At 48.7% G+C, this 17,386-nt stretch overlaps 1 protein-coding gene across 4 annotated transcripts in view; it reads left to right on the top strand.

Moving 5' to 3' along the window:
* Positions 1-17,386, top strand: part of IQSEC1 (IQ motif and Sec7 domain ArfGEF 1) — a 508,671-nt gene that overhangs the window by 97,710 nt on the left and 393,575 nt on the right. The window lies entirely within an intron of this gene.

Raw genomic sequence — 17,386 nt, 5'->3', positions numbered from 1 at the left:
ATTTTTCTGCATGTCGCTGTCCAGTTTTCCCAGCACCACTTGCTGAAGGGACCATCTTTATTCCATTGGATATTCTTTCCTGCTTTGTCAAAGATTAGTTGGCCATACATTTGTGGGTCCATTTCTGGGTTCTCTATTGTGTTCCATTGATCTGAGTGTCTGTTTTTGTGCCAGTTCCATACTGTCTTGATGATTACAGCTTTGTAATACAGTTTGAAATCCGGAATTGTGATGCCTCCCGCTTTGGTTTTCTTTTTCAAGATTGCTTTGGCTCTTCGGGGTCTTTTGTGGTTCCATACCAATTTTAGAATTGTTTGTTCTAGCTCTAGGAAGAATGCTGTCGTTATTTTGATAGGGATTCGCATTGACTATGTAGATTGATTTGGATAGTATTGGCATTTTAACAATATTTGTTCTTCCTATCCAGGACCATTTTTCCATTTTTTTGTGTCTTCTTCAAATTTTTTCATAAACTTCCTATAGTTTTCAGTGTATAGATTTTTCACCTCTTTGGTTAGATTTATTCCTAGGTATTTTATGGTTTTTGGTGCAGTTGTAAAATGGGATCAATTCCTTGATTTCTCTTTCTGTTGCTTCATTGTTGGTGTATAGGAATGCAACTGATTTCTGTGCATTCATTTTATATCCTGTGACTTTGCTGAACTCATGGGTCAGTTCTAGCAGTTTTTTGGTGGAATCTTTTGGGTTTTCCATATACAGTATCATGTCATCTGCAAAGAGTGAAAGTTTGACCCCCTCCTGGCTGATTTGGATATGTTTTATTTCTTTGTGTGGTCTGATTGCTGAGGCTAAGACTTCCAATACTATGTTGAATAACAATGGCGAGAGTGGACATCCCTGCCGTGTTCTTGATCTTAGGGGGAAAGCTCTCAGTTTTTCCCCATTGAGGATGATATTAGCATTGGGTCTTTTATATATGGCTTTTATGATGTCGAGAGGTGATCCTTCTATCCCTACTTTCTTGAGGGTTTTTATCAAGAAAGGATGCTGTCAAATGCTTTCTCTGCATCTATTGAGAGGATCATGTGGTTCTTGCCCTTTCTTTTATTGAGGTGATGAATCCTATCTATTGTTTGCAGATATTGAACCAGCCCTGCATCCCAGGTATAAATCCCACTTGGTCGTGGCAAATAATTTTTTTAATTTTTTTTTTCAACGTTTATTTATTTTTGGGACAGAGAGAGACAGAGCATGAACGGGGGAGGGGCAGAGAGAGAGGGAGACACAGAATCGGAAACAGGCTCCAGGCTCTGAGCCATCAGCCCAGAGCCCGACGCGGGGCTCGAACCCACGGACCGTGAGATCGTGACCTGGCTGAAGTCGGACGCCCAACCGACTGCGCCACCCAGGCGCCCTGGCAAATAATTTTTTTAATGTATTGTTGGGTCCTGTTGGCTAATACCTTGTTGAGGACTTTTGCATCCGTGTTCAGCAGGGAAATTGGTCTATAGTTCTCCTTTTTAGTGGGGTCTCTGGTTTTGGAATCCAGGTAATGCTGGCTTCCTAGAAAGAGTTTGGAAGTTTTCCTTCCACTCCTATTTTTTGGAACAGCTTCAAGAGAATAGGTGCTAACTCTTCCTTAAATGTTTGGTAGAATTCCTCTGGAAAGCCATCTGGCCCTGGACTCGTGTTTTGGGGGAGATTTTTGATTACTAATTAGATTTCTTTACTGGTTATGGGTCTGTTCAAATTTTCTATTTCTTCCTGTTTCAGATTTGGTATTTATATGTTTCTGGGAATTTGTCCATTTCTTTGAGAGTGCCCATTTTATTGGCGTATAATTGTTCATAGTAATCTCTTATTGTTTTTATTTCTGCTGTGTTGGTTGTGATCTCTCCTGTTTCATTCCTGATTTTATTTATTTGGGTCCCTTCCTTTTTCTTTTTGGTCAAACTGGCTAGTGGTTTATCAATTGTGTTAATGCTTTCAAAGAACCAGCTTCTGGTTTCATTGATCTGTTCTACTGGTTTTGGTTTTTTGTTTGTTTGTTTGTTTTGTTTTGTTTTGTTTTGTTTTGTTTTGTTTTGTTTTTGGTTTCGATAGCATTGATTTCTGCTCTAATCTTTATTATTTCCTGTCTTCTGCTGGTGTTGGGTTTTCTTTGCTGTCCTTTTTCCAGCTCTTTAAGGTGTAAGGTTAGGTTGTGTATCTGAGACCTTTCCTCCTTTTGTCAGAAGGCCTGGATTGCTATGTCCTTCCCTCTTATGACCACCTTTGCTGTGTCCAGAGATTTTGGGCTGTGGTGTTATCATTTTCATTGGCCTTCATGTACTTTTAAATTTCCTCTTCAGCTTCTTGGTTGGCCCATTCATTCTTCAGTAGGATGTTCTTTAGTCTCCAAGTATTTGTTATCTTTCCACATTTTTTCTTGTGGTTGATTTTGAGTTTCCCAGCATTGTGGTCTGAAACTATCCATGTTATGATCTCGATCTTTTTGTTTCTTGAGGACTGATTTGTGTCCCAGTATGTGATCTATTCTGGAGCACGTTCTATGTGCACTGGAGAAGAATGTATATTCCATTGCTTTAGGATTTAAATTATTTTCAATGTTTATTTATTTTTGAGACAGAGAGAGACAGAGCATGAATGGGGGAGGATTAGAGAGAGAGGGAGACACAGAATCTGAAGCAGACTCCAGGCTTGAGCCGTCAGCACAGAGCCCGACATGGGGCTCGAACTCACAGACTGCAAGATCATGACCTGAGCTGAAGTCGGATGCGTAACTGACTGAGCCACCCAGGCACCCCGTGTTGCTTTAGGATTTAATTTTCTGAATATATCTGTGAAGTCCATCTGGCTCAGTGTGTCATTCAAAGCCATTGTTTACTTCTTGATTTTCTGTTTAGATGATCTGTCCATTGTTGTAACTGGAGTGTTGAAGTCCCCTACTATGATGGTATTATTATCAATGAGTTTCTTTATGTTTGTGATTAATTGACTTATATATTTGGGTTCCTACATTTGGAGCATAAATGTTTACAATTGTTGGGTCTTCTTGGTGGATAGACCCCTTAATTATGATATAATGCCCTTCTTCATCTCTTGTTATAGTCTTTATTTTAAAGTCTAGATGGTCTGATACAAATATGGGTATCCAGGTTTCTTTTGTCAGCCATTAGCATGATAGATGGTTCTCCATCCCCTTACTTTCAATCTGAAGGTGTCTTTAGGTATAAAGTGGGTCTCCTGTAAACAGCATATAGATGGATCTTTTTTTCTTATCCATTATGTTACCCTATATCTTTTTATTGGAGCATTTAGTCCATTGACATTTAGAGTGAGTACTGAAAGATATGAATTTATTGCCATTATGTTTCTTGTAGAGTTGGAATTTCTGGTGGTGTTCTCTGTTCCTTTCTAGTCTTTGTTGCTTTTAGTCTTGTTTTTTTTTCCATCTTTTCTCCCTTCAGAGAGGCCCCCCCCCCTTAAAATTTGTTGTAGGGCTTTTTTAGTGTTCGCAAACTCCTTTAATTTTTGTTTGAGAAACTTTTAATCTCTCCTTCTATTCTGAATGACAGCCTTGCTGGATAAAGAATTCTTGGCTGCATATTTTTCCAATTCAGCACATTGAATATATTCTGCCACTCCTTTCTGGCCTGCCAGGTTTCTGTGGATAGGTCTGTTGCAAACCTGATCTGTCTTTTCTTGTAGGTTAAGGACTTTTTTTCCCCTTGCTGTTTTCATGATTCTTTCCTTGCCTGACTATTTTGTGAATTTGACTATGAGATGCTTTGTTGATGGCTGGTTTTTGTTTAATCTAATCGGATCCTCTGTGCTTCCTGGATTTTGATGTCTGTGTCTTCCCCAGGTTAGAGAACTTTTCTGCTATAATTTGCTCACTTAACCCTTCTACCGTCTTTTCTCTCTCTTCATCTTCTGGGACCCCTATGATTCTGATGTTGTTCCTTTTTAATGAGTCATTTATTTCTCTAATTCTTAAATTGTGTTCTTTTCCTTAGTCTCCCTCTTTTTTTCTGCTTCATTATTCTCCATAAGTTTTTCCTCCATATCATCCATCCTTGCCGCCATAGCATCCATTTGAGATTGCAGCTCGATTATAGCATTTTTAATTCATCCTGACTAGATTTAACTTCTGTTATCTGTGCAGAAAGGGGTTCTAATCTATTTTCTACTCCAGGTAGTATTCTTATTATCATGATTCTAAATTCTGGTTCAGACATCTTGGTTGGGTCTGTGTTAGTTAAGTCCCTGGCTGTCGTTTCTTCCTGCTCTTTCTTTTGGGGTGAATTCCTTCATTTTGTCATTTTCAAGGAAGAAGAGGAATTAATCAGGTAAAAAAAATTTAAATTAAAAATTAAAAACAACACACACACACACACACACAAAAGTGAAATAAATGATGCTATATCCTAGGTGTATTTTGGTCTGGGTGTTGAAAGGAGCTTGAGAGATTAAATAAAAAAGGGGGGAAAAAGAAAAGAAAAGAAAAAAAAGGAAAACGTTGAAAATTTTAAAAAATGAATACATTGAAATAGAATGAAATTAAGTGATGGAAGTAAAATAGAATATGAACAACTTACCAAAAAAAGTAAAAGTAGGACAATTTAAAGAAAAATATGTTTCATAAAAATTGAAAATAAAAATAATTTTTTTCTCTTTCTGTATTCAAGAAAAAGAAAAGAAATGAAAAAGAAAAAAAATAAAATTGAATAGATGGACCAGCAAACAGCCTGAAATACGGTTGAAATTACATTGTTTTTCTCTAGAAGTCAAACTCTGAATCACTTTATAGTCCATAAACTAAGCAGGCCGAGAGACTTGTGGTGTTCCTGAAGGGCAAGGTTGGTCCAGTTGGCCGGGGCTTAGTGTAATGGCTCCATTCTTCACTAGATGGCGCTGCTTAGTTACTGGGGTGGATTGGTGTGGCGCTTGTAGGTGTGTAGGCACATGCTCTGGAGGGGTGAAAATGGCGTCCCCGGCTACCCAGTCTCTATTATCCAAACTCTGCTCTCCCTGACCAGCAGTCGCACACCCATCCTTTGTCTCCGGCTTCCATTCACTCCCTGCTTTTACACCGTCCTTGTCCAAGCTGTCAGGTTGCCAGGCGGCCCCTCCCTCCTGAGTTTTATCTCAGATGTGGCTGTGTTTCCCGACCCCTCACTTCTGAGGGACTGCCGCTTTGACCCTCTGAGACCTTCTGCGGGATGGTCTCACCAAGCAATGGCCAGGTGCCTGCTGCACCCAGGAACATTTGCAGGACTGTGCTGTTACTGATGCCCAGAGACTGCAGCTGGGTGCCAGCCGCCCCAGAAAAAGTTCACGCGATCGGGTAGCAGCAGCGTTTCAGAGATTATGGAAAATCACAACACACATCTGGCACCAGGCGTCACCCTTGACAACCTTGTTCCAGCACCGGCGAATGTGGTTATTCTCCAGGGTCTGCTGACATCTTTGCCTGTGGGGGTGCCACACTGCCTCTACCAGATGTCCTCCCAGCAAGGGAACCGCCTCTCCCCTGTGGCTCGAAGACCCTCCGGACTTTACTCTGCTCCTGGGGATTTGCCCTTCCTACCAGAGCACCGCCAGGTATGGAGCTGCAGAGTTTCAGACTCTGCGCTCCCCCTGTTTATAGAGTCTTAATGGAATTTAAACCCTCTCCTTTTTCCTTTCTCCCTTTTTAGTCAGTCCCTGTGGCTGTTTCCACTTTTCCACTTTCTCTCCAGCTGCTTTTGGGGGGGGGTGCTTTTCCTGTATTCTTCCCCCCTCCCCATCTCCATCCTCTCTCCGCAAGCAAAAACAGCTCCCTGCCCTCCGCGGCTTCTCTCTCCCCCGTTTCACCTCTCTGTGTCATGTACCTGCTGAGTTCTGTGGTTCAAGTTGTGCAAATTGTTGTGTTAATCCTCAAATCAAATCAGTTTTCTAAGTGTGCAGGATGGTTTAGTGTTGATCTGGCTGTATTTCAAGTACCTGAGACGCAAAAAAAAAAAAACCTTCCATGCTGTTCTGCCATCTTGGCTTCTCCTGGATTGCATGATTTTCTGATGAGAAACCTGCTGCGACTCTTTCTTATCGTTGGTCCTCTGTATTTATTGCAGTGTGTTTTTAACTCTGACGGCTGTTAGTGTGTGTTCTATGTCTTTCTTTATCTTCTGGAAGTTGGAATACGATGTGCCAAGGTGTTTTTTTTTTTTTGTTTGTTTTGTATTTATCTGCCAGTTGCTTTCTGAGCTTCTTGGCTCTGTGGTGTGGTGAATGTTATTCACTGTGGAAGTTTTTCAGCTAATATGTTTCCCAACACTTTAGGTAAATCAGAACTCACGTCCTCTCTGTTTTTGGAGGTGCCTACCTTGTCTTGGATTTTGAGTTTACTGAGTTCCTACTGCCTGGGCTCTCTGATGAGTTGAGGAAAAGTTGTGGATTCAGATATCCCCTCGCTTTCCATCATTGTCTTTTTAGGGTGAGAGCTCTTTCTAGCACTCTACATTGTAAGTAGAAGCCAGAAGTTCTGGTTTGTCTTTTCTTAACTTTGTTTTTGTAAAGATGCTTTACTCTATGTCATCTTCCAGAAATTTCTTTCCTTGGCCGTGATGAAGTAACGGAGCTACATCCAGGTTATTGCACGTAGCTATCGTCAGTTTACTTTCACTGCTGCAGAATACGTTGCCGTGGTTTATCGATTTTCCTCCTGATAGGCACTGAGTTGTTTCCATCTCAAAGCTGTTTTGAATGACATCTCTGTCAGCATTTTCGTGTGCCCCTCCTGGTGCACTCGAGCATACATTCACATCAAGCATGTTCCTGGGAGTGGAATTAGTCATAAGACAGGAGATTTTTCAACTTAAACCCAGCCACCAGTGGTGATAAGAGCCCCTGCCAACCAGATAAGAGCCCCTGTCTGGTCAGATGCCTTATTTTCCCAGTCTAATGGGTCCCAAACAGCATCTCGTGATATCTTAATGTAAGTGACTCTGATGGCTGGGGGTGGGAGTGGGTGGGACATCTCCTCGTGTGTTTGCTGACCATTTGTTCTCACCCTGGGATTATGGATCTTCTGTGCTCCACATCAGAAAGCCCAGACCTCTGCCTCAAAGGTCTATCTCCCTGGCACCCATGTGGATAACTACTTACGTCCATTAGATTTTTCTGTAAGTGCCAACTTCTGCAAATCATCTTTTGGGGCTCAACCCAAATCCTCAGAATCCTCTCTACTGCACCACCCTGCTTCACTTCATAGTACTTACCAGCGTCTGAAAGGACCATTTGTGTATCTGTCTGCCTGTTGACTTTGATGCCCAGGATGCAAATTCCCCAAGGGCAGAGACCAGGTGAGCTGTCTGGCACCAGCATCTGGCACATGGTAGGCACTCGGATATTTGTTGATAGGAAGAAATGAATGAATGCATGCATTCGTCAGAGACAGAGAGAGAGAGAGAAAGAGAGACTGACCAGGAGTCAGGGAGCCTGGGGAATCTCAGATCTCTGGCATCTGATGTCTGCTCCCAGGGCCTCGTGACCCACGTAGAGTGTGTGTGACCATACAGACATTTCGGTGCGGCCAGGGGATGCCCCGTCATCCAAGTGGTGGTGGTTTCCTCCCCCCAGCCCCAGCCCTCAGAGAACACAGGCTGCCACTTGTCACGTGGTAAGGGTTGTGTCTGTCCCTTCTGGCATCAGCTGGCCAGGTTTGTTCAGGAGCGGCTGTGCAGGATGAGGCCCCTGCCTTCTCCGGATGGGAGGCCCGGTGGCCAACAGCATGGCCAGTTGTGTGGTTGGTCGTGAGGACTGCAGAGTGACCAACAACATGACCGGCAGTGTGGTTGGCCGTGCACACCGACAGCTGCTCGACCAGCAGCAGGGCCGGCAGGGGACTCGCATGGCACATGCAGGGCGGGCTCCACCTGGTTTGGCATCTTTCTCTGTTCAAAGGTTGTCGGCAAGATGCCTCTGTCACCTCACCCAGGGGCCACAGGAATAGACTCAGAATAGAGACCCGACAGCTTCCTGAGGTGGGGCGGGAGTATGTGGGGGTGAGGGGCCCGCGGGGGGGGATTCTGCAGTCCTAACCGTCTGGCTTGCTTCTGGCATTTCAGGGTTAATGTCCTCAGAGGAGACGAAGCTGTTTATGTCCCGAGCCCTCAGGTTCATGGGAGGAAGGGCCCCGCTTCTGGTGTTATTCCTGGCCCTGCTCTGCACAGTTCCCGGCCTATCTCATCTCTGCCATTATGAATTCTTGGGGGGACTTCTGTTTTTCCCTCTGATCAGCACCAAGCTAAAGACAGAAAAGCCAGCTTCCTTGCTGCTGGCTTGCTTTGCACCCCTGCAGGTGTAGCACTCAGGGTCTCAGCTGAGCGAGCCCTCCTATTCCAGCGCCCTCCTTGGTGGGGCCATACTTTCAATCCTGTTGCTTTTAACATTATTGAGATATGATTCACAAACCATAAAATTCATCCATTTAAAGTGTACAATTTAGGGTCTCCTGGGTGGCTCAGTCAGTTAAGCATCCGACTCTTGACCTCGGCTCAGGTCATGATCTCACGGTTTGTAGGATCGATCCCCACGGGGGGGCTCTGTGCTGACAGCACGGAGCCTGCTTGGGATTCTCTCTCTCCCTCTCTCTCTGCCCCTCCTCTGCTCACGCTTGTGCTCTCTCTCAAAATAAGTAAACTGAAAAAAAAGTGTACAGTTTCATGGTTTTCCATGTATTTTCAGAGTTGTGCAGCCATCCCCCACTACCTAATTCCAGAATGTTTTCATCACCCCCAAAAGAAACTCCATACCCATTAATTAGCATTCACTCTCCATTCCACCTTTCCCCAGATCCTGGCAACCCCTAATCTACATTTTGTGTCTGTAGATTTGCCTGTTCTGAGTGTGCAATTAAAAAAAAAATGTTTTTAATGCTTATTCATTTTTTGAGAGATGGAGAGAGACAAAGCGTGAGTGGGGGAGGGGCAGAGAGAGAGGGAGACACAGAATCCAAAGGAGGTTCCAGGCTCTGAGCTGTCAGCACAGAGCCCGACATGGCGCTCGAAGCCATAGGCCGTGAGATCATGACCTGAGCCAAAGTCAGATGCTTAACTGACTGAGCCACCCGGGCACCCTGCTGAGTGTGCAGTTTAAATGGAATCCTACAATATGTGGTCCTTTGTGTCTGGCTTCTTTCCTTAGCACGATGCTTGCAAGGTTCGTCCACACCGTAGCATGTTAGCGCTTCTTTCCTTTTTATGGCCAAATAATATTCCATTGTGTGGATGGACCATATTTTCTTTATCTACTCATCAGTTGATTTGGTTTTGTTTCAACTATTTCCTTAATTTTGAGATAACTCAATGATGCATTTAAAAATAAATATATATACTTTCACTGTTTCAGGAAGGGAGATGGCTCTGGGTTTTTGGGTCTGTCTGCTTTGCTTTGACATAGTTCTCCCCTTGCTTCCTGGCACTTCAGGACATCAGAGGGTCCCACACAGCTCCTCTGGGAGGTGCACCCTGCCCCGCGGGCCCCATCCTGGGGCCTGGTGCTTGTTTGGGGCTTGCTTCAGGAATGAGAACTTGAAAGCTGTATTTAGCATATTTCTTTCCTGCTGCTTTGCAGGCTGATCAGAGAGCCTGTTAAAGGTTTTCAGCTACCCTAGTTGATCTCACAAAATGGCATTGAGTGGAGGGGGCTGGGGCTCAGGCTGGGGCTGGAGGTGGGTGCAAGAAAGGGGCTCCCGTAGGGATCTGGAGTGTCAGAGGGGAAGGGGCTGTATTTTGTCTATTGCTCCATTGCAAATTACCTAAACCAAGAGGCTTAGAACCTTAATATTTACTATGTTCCCAGTGTCTGGGGTGGCTCAGGTGAGAGTCCACCCGGACCACAGTTCAGTCGATGGCTGGGGCTGCATCATCTGAACACTCGCCTAGGGCTGGAGGACCCACCTCTAAGCTGGGTCACCCATGTGGTGTGGGCAGGCCTCGGTCCTCCCCATGCTGGCCTCTCCAGAGGCTGCCTAAGGGTCCTCACAGGGCGTCTGGCTTTCCCCGAGTGAGCAAGGAGGGACAGCAACGTCTGTCACACTGGGAACCACCCGCCATCACTTTTCTGCCACATTCTATTCATTCGAAAAAAGTCACTGAGTCCAGCCTATGTGGAGGGCGGATTCAGAGCTGCCTTTTGAACAAGGGAGTATCAAACATTTTGTGGGCATGTTTTAAAACCACCCCAGGGTCTCAGACCACTTGTTGGCTAATCTCCATGTTTGGCAGCTAGAGGAAGGGACTTGCGCAAGGTCACATGGAGAGTGAGGGCAGAGGTGGACTAGAGCCTAGCGATCAAACCCCTTGGCCCATAGCATGCGGTAACGATTCTAATAATAGCTAATTGGACATCTGCTGTATTCCAGACAGTTGATACATATTAACTCACTTTAATTTCTGTAATAACCCAGAGAGAGGGTACATTTTCCAAATGAGGAAATGGAAGCACAGAGAGGTTAAGTACCTTGCCCAAAGTCACACAGCTGGTAAGTGGCAGAGCCAGGATTCTGGCCAGCTCTTGGGGCCTCGCAGGTGGTTGGGGAGAATGTGTCGCATGCAGGCAGACTGAGACCACCCAGGGGTCCGTGTAGTGAGAGGGGGAGGTCAGGGAATGCCTCACTGAGAAGGGGAAATTTGAGCAAAGACTTGAAAGACAGACGTGAGGGAACTGTGTGGTCATTGGGAAGAGCGTCCTAGGAGGAGGGACAAGAATAAGGGCAGATGGGGAGGCCAGCCAGCTGGAGTGGGTGGGTGGCCAGCGGGCAGGAAATGAGGTCGGCCCCATCATTAAGGCCGGGGAGGTCCTGGCTTTGCCTCAGGGGTGGCCATGGCAGGAGTGGAGACGAGGGATATAGCCCGATGTGGTCTGAGCAGGGTCCGTCTGGCAGCATGCGGGGAACAGACTCCACGGTGAGGGCAGAGCAGGGGGCCACAACCTTGACAGGGAGCACTGGCGGTGGTTTGGCCCGGAGCCCTGGGCGGAGAGTGGTGAAGGAGCACATTCTGGGCAATTCTAAGGGTGGAGCCCCCAGGCCTGGCGGTTGATGAGATGAGGGTGTGCGAGATGAGGAGGGACACGGACTGGCCCAGGTGTTTGGCCTGAGCCCCTGGAGAGGTGGATGGGCCCCGGCTGAGATGGGAAAGCCTAGAGGGAGGCTGCGGGTCCAGCCACGGCCGAGTGTTTGCCATGTCCGTCAGACATCCACGGGGACATGCCGGGGCCAGTTGGATATGCCGGTCCCTGCCGGGGGAGAGCTTGGGGCTGACCGTGTATGGTTGGTTTTCAGCCCACGTTGATTCTCTCTGGAGGTTGAAACCCTCTTGTTGAAATAGGAGGCAGGACCTTCCTGGCGTTGGGCAGGGGCAAGGCGTCTGCTGCTGACAGCATAAGACCTCTGAGATTGTCCTCAGAGACCTCAGGAGTGCTGGCTCCAGCCCACAGGACGACCCGCAAGCCCCCTCATTCCAGGAGCTTTTCCCTCCTCTGCCAGCAGGAGGCCCCTCCTGGGCGGCTGGGCCAGGCTGCTCTGGGTCCGGTCCCCAGGGCCTGACACACAGGGACTGACGTGGGGGCCCGTGTGGCACCAGGGCGGGGAGGAGGGGCTACAGGTGCCCGTAGGCCGGGAGGGTCGGAGGCACCCTGGGGCCTGCCTCTGTCCAGGGGCTGGGTCTCTTAAGTGAGTGTCAGCAGCTCAGCCATGCCAGTGGGAGGGGACCCTGAGCCAAGGTGTCTGCCCCTCTTCCTCATACACAGCGTGGCTAAGGCACATTAAAAATTCCCGACAAGGTGCCCCGTCAAAGAGAGTATTGGATTTTGTTTCAAGGTGACTGACCTAGCCAGAGCGGTTACGGAAGTTGAATCCTAAAGTCCTGGGAAGGTTCCCCAATTTTGTTAACACTAGATAATTCCTTCCAGACTCTACTTAGGGGAAAAAATCAAAATGCCAGCCATTGGGTTAAAACTGGCCTTTCAAGGAAATCATTGGAGAGTGGGGTTTTTGTTGTTGTTGTTGTTGTTGTTGTTGTTGTTTGGGTTTTTTGCCCTTCTTCCTGAAAATGCATGCGAGGCTTCCTCCAAGGGCGGTCTCTGCCTGCCGTGCAGTGGGAAGATCACAGAGAGTCTTTGGGGTCAGAGAGAACCTGAGAGAGGGGCATTTATCACTCACTCCCAGGTCTCAGATGGGCAGACTGAGGCCCGGCTTGCTGAGGAATTCCCCAGAGACACAGAGCACACTGTCCTGCCTGTCCACTGGCCCCAGAGCCGACCATGGAGCATGGAGCCAGTGCCACTGTGTACCTGCGGTGACCCTGGCAGGCCACTGTGCCTCTGTGCAAAGGGGACAGTGGCAGTCCCCACCCTGCAGAGTTACTGTGTGAGGACAGAATGCCGTGATAGAGACATATTCCTCAGAACGTGCCAGGCCCCTTACCTGCCCTCCAGGAGGGCTTGTCATCCTGCTGGTCGTTATTTTCATCCCCATCGTGTCTGCTTTGTACACCACTACCAGATGGCTCACGTGCTTTCTCTGGAACCCCATTTTTATCCTGTTACTCCTCTGCTCCAGATCCTGCTGTAGCTCCCTATTGCCCGTTCTTTTTCAGTCCTCTAAGTCACACCATTGCTGTTCTCACCCCTCTCCTTCACTCAACAACGGTTTGGGGAAGACAGGCCTCCTGTGCGAGGCCCTGCACCAGCCCCTCCTGGTGGTGGTTGCAGTCGCTCCCCAGCTGTCGCCCTCCCCGACCCACCTTGGCAGGCTGGAGGCTGAGACCTTTGCTGGCCTTGGAGGACCCAGCCAAGGAAGGAGGGAAGAAGAAAGTGTCAGTTTCCCCCTCCCCCCCAAATGTAATTTGGATAGCAGGGTTGTGTCCTACCCGCCGATGGCCTGTGCGTGAGCGAATGTAGACAATGTCCCGGCCTACAGACATCCGGGCTGGGGCCTGCATATCCCACCCTGGGTTCTGGAGGGGTGAAGACATGTTTTGGGCTCTCTCCAGTAGCTGGTTGCCCTCGGGTCTCTTCTCAGAAACCCCTCCCTGATCCTTTGGCCTGGGATGCTCGACCCCACCGTTGCCCCCTTCAGGAGCCTCCCACACGCGGAACCCTGAGCAGGTGGCTCTCTGCTGAGCTTTGTTGGAATGTCTCCTGTGAAATGATGCACCTGCAAGCGGGAACATGTGTGACGTGGGCTTATTTTCCCCACGGACCACAGTCTGTGCTCCTTCGACCGGCCCTAGCCAGCGAGGAGGAGCTTCTGCCCTTTGTTTAACAGGAACAGCCAGATCTTAGCATCCTGGCACCTCCTGGGGGCCGAGACCCCTCATCTGTTCTGCACGCCCTGTGCACCCACAGTGACTCTTGCGTCCCTTCCAGGGACAGGGAGCTCTGTTTTTCAGGCACAACCATTCCATCTTGAGATACCTGTAGGTGTTTTGACAGTTTTTGTGAGCCACAATTTCTGTTTCCCCTGGTGCTGACGTTGCTGCCCTTGGGGGCCCTGACTCTACCTGCTCCCCTGCCCCGGGACAGCGCCCCTGGGTACTCCTCACTGGCTGGGGCTCTCCACTGGGCACACTCTGGTCTCCCGCTCCCTCCCAGCATCACCATCTGAGACCTGACCAGTCTCATTGCTCGGGCAGGTGAGATAGTTTGGGCTGGGCTCATTTTGGTGGCTGAGAAAATGTCTCAGGGAAACAGAGCCTCCGGAACCTCATTGACAAGAACCTGTCCCTGTTGCTTTACTTGATGACTACCCAGCAGGGGGTTTCGGGTGGAGAAGCCCCTGGATGCCCCGGAGGCCTGGTATGAGAGGATTAAATCAGCACCGTTGAAAATATAGCACTTGCTCAAGGTCTGATAGAGCCTGTTTGGATATGTCATTCTCATTCTAAATCCATCCTCCTTTCTGAAAAATCATCTTGTCCAAAAGAGTTTCTAATTCTCACCCAGGAGACCACAGAAGCGTTTAAAGCGGGCAGGCGGCTTCGACTGGACCGTTTCTAAGGTTCCAGCTCTCTGCCTTCCGCCTGACCCAGGCCGCATGGATTGTTCTCGCCCACAGGTACCTTTTACAGTTGGCCATTTACAGAAGGAAACCTCTGGGCTCCTTACTGCTGGCCCGAGTGCCGGCTGCCTCCACAGTGGCTTCCGGGCACCACGCATCTGTCTGTGGCCCCTATGCCACGGCCTGGTGGCGGTGGGAAATGGAACAGCCCTTCTCTGCTGGTGGTGTCCCGATTCACAGTGCTCAGGGTGCCCTCTCCTCTCACGGGGAGAGGGAAACTCCTTGGAGATTTTTAAAGTTTTTTTTTTTTTAAGTTTATTTATTTTGAGAGACAGAGCACAAGCAGGGGAGGGGCTGAGAGAGGGAGAGACAGAATCCCAAGCAGACTCTGCACCATCAGCACAGAGCCCGATGTGGGGCTTGAACTCATGAACTGTGAGATCATGACCTGAGCCGAGATCAAGAGTCGGACACTTAACTGACTGTGCCACCGAGGCGCCCCTTTGGAGATTCTTAAAAAGGGCAGTAGATGCCAACTGGACTCATTAAACCACTCGCCATGATGTGAGGGGAGGGAACAGGGCGGCCATTCACGCATCCACCTGCTTCTTCGTTCAGAAACATTTTACCACTTGCCTTGTGGGAAACCCAGGAACAGAGAGCTGTTTATTTTTTGTTTATAGCTGTCGTATTCCCACAACACCTTTGCTCATTCCTTCCATAGTTTCTCATATCTCCATTTTGCAGGTGGGTAGCTCGAGGCCCAGAGTGAGTAGGATTTGCCTTAGTGGCACACAGCAGGGAGAGGCGGGTGGGCTCTAGGACTCCTGTCCAGAGTCAGTTCTGTGTGTCCACACCCAGCACCCGTGCTGCCTGCGGGGTCCCTGCGGAGTGAGAACCAGGCCTAGCCAAGGAGCCCCCAGCAGACGTGAAGCAATGCTCCTACCTCAGTTTCCCCGAGCCGTAGTGAGTAGCACTGCCCATTGAGGTGTTGGCTTCTGCTTTTCAGGTGTCTGCTATTATTAGGAACTCTGAAGTCTGGCTCTGAATTCCAACAGATGCCCATAGTCCTTCCTGGTTCCCTCTTGCCTTCTGCTGGCATTCCTCCTGGTGGCCCTGCCTCCTGCCCTGCCACTTTCCACCCTCCGCAGTGCCTCCCACAGTCCAGGCTTGCTCTGCCATATCCCCACCCTTCCCGTGCTTCCCCAGGAACCAGGCCTGTTGAGCCACCAGCATCCCTTCACCCCGTTGCTTCACGAACGGTATCCCCTCAGCCTGGTGCAGCCTTCCTCCTATGGGAACACATTATTCATGGAGCACTGCCCCCTGAACACGTTTGCCCCACGTCTGCTGGGCACCAGTGCTACAGGGGCAAGCACCGGGATTTACCCAGGGGCCCCAGGGCCTCATTGCTAAGTAAGCTGGGAGCCGGAGGGGTAACAAGCATTATTTAGGCCAAGCAAGGGGTAACAGTCATGGAGGAACCACCTGTGCAAAGGCCCTGAGGTGGTCAGCATGAGGCACTCTCATCCATCCCTCTGAGTTCGAGATGCGGACAGTGGCCATCCTACCAAACCCTGCCCTTTCCTACCCCAACATCCTTCCTGGGCTGACTTTATAGTTGAGGACCTGGAGTCTGTATCCTGCTCTGTCACTGCTTATAGCTGCATGACCTGGGGCAGTGGCTTCCCCTCATGATGCCTCAGTTCCCTTCTCTGTGAAATGGGAGAGAGACTGTGAGAGTAGTAGGCTTTGGGAAAGTCTAGATGAGTATGTATAACGTACCCCAAATGGTACTGTGCTCCGTAATCAATGTGCACTGCTATTTTCTATCATTATGATCATTACCACCCATTTTGTTTGAAGCTGATAAGACTTTTGGAGGCAATGCAGGCCAGTGGATAGGGTCACAGACTTTGCCATTAAATTCGGGAGTCAAGTGTCAGCTCCTCCACTCGCCTGCTGTGTGACCTTGGGGGAGTCACTCAACCTCTCTGAGCTGCACTTCCCTCCTCCATAGCATGGGGAGGATGATTCTAAGAGAGCCTCCCAATATGCGCTGCACACATTGGCATATGCACAGATCGGGTACCTGAAACCACTCTCCTTGGTTAGGCCAGGGGAGTGCAGGAGACAGGGACGGAAGGGAGAGAGTGGGGGCACGGGGGACACTGTGGACGTGCTCTTACACACCTCTGGACGATTCGGTTTGCTCCAACGAGCATGTGTTCCTTTTGCAATTAAAACAAAGAAGCCCCAGAGAGCGGAAAAGTTAAATGAAGTCAAGGCACCGCCTGTCTCCTGGGACATCACAAGGTTTAAATGAGTCAGTACGTGTATAATGATTGGAATGGGGCCTGGTTTGTGGTACAAGCTGAGTGAATGTTAGTTGTCATAATAAGAGTAATAATAATAATAATATAAAATAAAATAAAAAGCAATAATTATTATCATTGGAACTATTACTTTTCAAGCAGTTCTGCAGCATGATACCATGAACATCAGTCATGTAACTTCAGGAGAAGCGGGGGTCCCCTTTTGTACTGGGAGTGTGGGGTGCTGAGAATCACATTCTAGGGAGGAAGGTGAGAAGCCCTAAGGTGGTTCTGGGCAGGGTGCCAGACCCCCCCCCCCACCGCCTTTACCCCTAGGCAGCCCCCTCTCTCTGGTCTAGCGCTGCCAGCTCTGGGGGCCCCTGAGCACAGGGGTGGGGAGGGCAGGTGTGTCTCTTCAGTCTTAAGACTGGGATGCCCTTGAAAGTCTGAGAAGGCTTGAGGGGCAGGGAGGGGACGTCTGGGCAGAAACTGAGTCTGGGCCAAGCAAGTGTGACTGACATCAGCCCTCATCCAACCCTGACAGGTTAGAAGGCATGGGAAAGAGGTCCCTGAGATGGCCCAAGGGATGGGGGTTGTGGACTCCCAGAAACTGGCCCAGGGAGAAGCAGGAGGATTTGGTTTTATTTTTAAAATGATGAAGACGTTAAAAGAGTCCTGTAAGCATTTCACAGAATGGGTCTCTGTAGATGTCATTTACATAACAAGTGTCTAAATCATCAGTAATGGGGAGGAAACTGCAGATAAGGACGAGCAGAGACTCTGGCTGCAGAGGCTTTGAGTAGCTATTTCAAGTCTGTGACAACGCCCTGTGGGTTTGGGGTTCTTGAAAGATGGGGAGAAAGGAGTGGGAAAACAGCCTCGGGTGTGGCTGGGGATTGGGGCTGATCCATGCCTTGTGGGCCTAGAGCGTAGAACTTATATATTTTTGGGTGGCACTTTTTAAGAAAAAGAACCCAGAATTACGTGTCAGATCAAAGAAAGGGTCACACAAGTGAGGGCCCTTCGGCTTCAGCCTCCGTGGCTCCTGAGGAAACCTGCCTCT

Source organism: Puma concolor, chromosome A2, assembly GCF_028749965.1.
Source record: "Puma concolor isolate L17-30 chromosome A2, mPumCon1.1.hap2, whole genome shotgun sequence".
Taxonomy (NCBI): domain Eukaryota; kingdom Metazoa; phylum Chordata; class Mammalia; order Carnivora; family Felidae; genus Puma; species Puma concolor.
Note: the sequence above shows the minus strand (reverse complement) of the source record. Positions and strands in the feature narration are given on the sequence as shown.